This window comes from Echinops telfairi, unplaced genomic scaffold (genome assembly GCF_000313985.2).
Source record: "Echinops telfairi isolate 266 unplaced genomic scaffold, ASM31398v2 ScPeMD7_39;HRSCAF=148, whole genome shotgun sequence".
Taxonomy (NCBI): Eukaryota; Metazoa; Chordata; class Mammalia; order Afrosoricida; family Tenrecidae; genus Echinops; species Echinops telfairi.
The window spans coordinates 994,129-997,862 of NW_022103937.1; positions in this window are offsets into that span (position 1 = coordinate 994,129).

A 3,734-nucleotide genomic window follows, 5' to 3' on the forward strand; every position below is an offset into this window, starting at 1 on the left:
CTAACCCTAACCCTAACCCTAACCCTAACCGGGTGTAAATTTTTTTAGGGGAACAGAAAGCATCTTTCTCTCAGAGTGGGTGGCAGTTCTTGAATTGCTCAAGTAGCCCAATTAAAAAATCATTTTATTGGGGGCTCATACAGCTCTTATCACAATCCATACATCCATCCATTGTGTCAAGCACATTTGTACACTTGTTACCATCATTATTTTCAAAAGAATTTCTTTCTACTTGAGTCCTCGGTATCAGCTCCTCATTCCCCCCCACCTCCTTTCCTCCCTCACCCTTGATAATTTATAAATTTTTTTTTTCATGTCTTACACTGATGGCTGTTTCCCTTTACCCACTTTTCTGTTGTCCATTCCCCTGAGAGGGGGTTATATGTAGATCATTGTGATCGGTTGCCCCTTTCTCCCCCCACTTTCCCCTTCCTCGCTTGGTATGGCTACTCTCAATATTGGTTCTGAGAGGTTTATCTGTCCTGGATTCCCTGTGTTTCCAGCTCTTATGTGTACCTGTGTACATCCTCTGGTCTAGTTGGATTTGTAAGGTAGAACTGGGATCATGATAGTGGGGAGGTAAGTGGATAGGAAGGGAGGGGAGGAAGCATTAAAGAACTCGAGGCAAGTTGTATGTTTCATAGTTGCTATAATGCACCCTGACTTGTGCCACAGCTTTTGAATCCATTCATGCAATGATGGAAATTTGGGTTATTTTCAACTCCTTGCAATTGTGAACTGTACCACGATGAACATTGGAGCACAGATATCTGGCCATGGATTGTTTCTTGCCTCTTTTGGGTATATGCCAAGTAGGAAGATTGTCAGGTCCTGTGGTAGCTCAATTTCTATCCGTTTGAGATATCACCAAATCAATTTCCATAGTGGCTGCACATACCTACAGGTCTGTGCATACCAGCAGTGGATGAGAGTGCCTATCTCACCACAGCCCCTCCAACACTTGTTACTTTCTGATTTTTTTGAATTAGGCTGTCTTTGAGGGTGTTAGGTGGTATCTCATAGTTGTTTTGATTTGCATTTCTCTTATGGCTAATGATTGGGAACATTTTCTCATATGTTTTTTGGCCATTTGGATTTCTGCCCTTGTGAAACTTCTGTTCAGGTGCTTTCCCCACCTCCTCAGTGGGCAATTAGTTTTTTTCTTTTTGGAAGTTAACAGAATACTGTAGATTTTAGTAATAAGGCCTTTGTCTGATGTGTCATTACTAAAGATGTTTTCCCAGTCAGTGGGCTCTTATTACACTCTTGGAGAATTATTTTGATGTACACAGGTGTTATATCTTCAGTATATCCCACTTGTCAATTTGTGCCTCGTGTATTTGTGTCCTTCCCTATTTCTGATAGCCTATGTATTCCCTGCACCAAAGTTCTCATGTTTGTCCCAATTCTCTCACTGATGGCCCTTATAGTTTCGGGTTTTACCTCAAGACCTGTGATCCAATTTGAGCATATTCTTGTGCATGGAGTGAGGCAAGGGTCTCGCTTCATTTTTCTGCAGGTAGATATCCACTTTTTGCAGAACTACTTGTTGAAGAGTGCCTCTGCTTCCCATTTGATATTTTTGGGTGCCTTATCAAAGATCAGTTGTCTATATGATGATGATTTTATTTCTGGGTTTTCAGTTCTTTTCCATTGGTCTGAGTATCTGTCATTATACCAGTACCACACTGTTTTGACCACTGTCATTGTATAATACGTTCTAAGGTCTGGTAAAGCAAGCCCTCCCACTCTGTCCTTCTTGAGAAGTTCTCTGCTATTTCTGGGCTTCTTCCTTCTCCATATGAAGTTGGTAATACGTTTTTCCAATTCTTTGAAGAAAGATGATGGTGTTTGCATTGAGATAGTATTAAATTTATATAGTGCCTTGGGAAGAACTGACATTTTTACTATAGTGAGTCTTCTGACCCATGAGCATGGGATAGTCTTCCATTTGTGGAGGTAACTCTTGGTTTCTTGTAATAGTGCTGTGTAATTTTCCTCATACAATTTTTTGGTGTTTTAGTCAGGTATATCCCTAGATATTTCAATTTGTGCTTGGTTGTTGTGAAGGATACTACCTTTTTGATCCTCTCTTCTGTGGCCTTGTCTAATGTGTATAACAGTCTGATAGACTTCTGTTTGTTGCTCTTGTATCCTGACACTCTGCCACATTCCTCTCTTGCTTCCAGTACTCCCCTTGTGGAGCTTTTAGGACTTTCCATATAGAAAATCATATCATCTGTGAATAATGATAGTTTAACCTCTTCCTTCCCCAGGTGAATACCTTTGATGTCTTTTCTTTGCCTTATGCTGTTAGTTAAAACCTCCAGTATGATGTTAAATAAGATTGGGGACAAGGGGCATCCTTGTTTGGTCCCCTCTTTCAGTGGAATTGTGTTTGTCTTTTCTCCATTGACTACCACATTGGCTATTGATTTTTCATCTATAGCTTGTAGTGTATTGAGGAATTTTCTTTCTATTCCTATCCTCTTGAGTGTGTTAAACAGGAGTTGGTGTTGGATGTTGTTGAATGCTTTGTCCTCATCTATCAACATTATCGTGTGGTTCTTATCATTTTTCATGTCAATGTGGCGAATAATACTAATGACCTTTCATATGATGAACCATCCCTGCATCCCTGGTGTGAATCCCACTTGGTCATGGTGAATTATTTGTTTTATATACTTTTGTATTCTATTGGCCAGTATTTAGTTAAGAATTTTTGCATCAATATTCATTAGGCATATTGGTCTGTAGTTCTCTCTTCTTGTGGGATCCTTGCCCAGTTTAGGTATCAGAGTTATACTAGCTTCATTAAAAAGTGTTTGGGAGTTTTCCATCTTTTTCTATGCTCTGGAAGTGTTTGTGTAGGAGTGGTATCAGTTCTTCCCTGAATGGTTGGTAGATTTCTCCTGTGAAGCCATCTGGCCTGGGGGATTTTTTTTTTTGTTGATAATCCCTTGATGCCTTGTTTATTTCTTCTATTGCTATGGGTCTGTGGAGACACCTAGCCCAATTTTAATCCTATACACCACCAGGGCTCTTATTTCTCTTACAGATTGCATTGTGTCCTCTAAAACATCTATTGAAAATCCTGGCTACTATATCTCTAACAAGATATTGTCTAAAGAGGAGTTTTTCTTTGTTAAATTAACTAAGTCATTCCTGAGTGTAATGGGATCTAAATACAATAATTTCTGAGTTAATTAAAAAGGAAATCTGCTGGTATAGTGGGTTGTGATTTGGTAATTAATCGCAAAGTTGGCGTTTAAACCCACTGATAGAAAGACATTACTTTCTATTTCTCTAGAGATTTGCAGTCTGGCAAACACACACGGGCAGTTCTACCCTGTTCTATAGGGTTTTTATGAGTTGGAATTGACCCAATGGCTGTAAGAAAAAGAGTAGTAGGGAAACAGAAACACTCAAAGGGAGATGTGGACAAATAAAGGAAGACAGCTACTGTGTGAAGATACTTTCATCCAAGATATACCAAAGAAAACGGCTACCAATAAGGAGCGAACTGTGAGAAAATAAATTCCTGTTTTAAAGTTCACTCCCTTATGGCATTTGTTTCACAGTAGCATAACTTAGATATTTATGTTCACAGGCACAGGGGTTTAGGAGTTCAGCATACCTTTCACTGCGGCCCAATTTTATCATTACTATGCTCTTCTTCTTTGAATGCTCTTCTGAATTAAAGGTGGTTTTTTAAAATCATTTTATTGGGAACT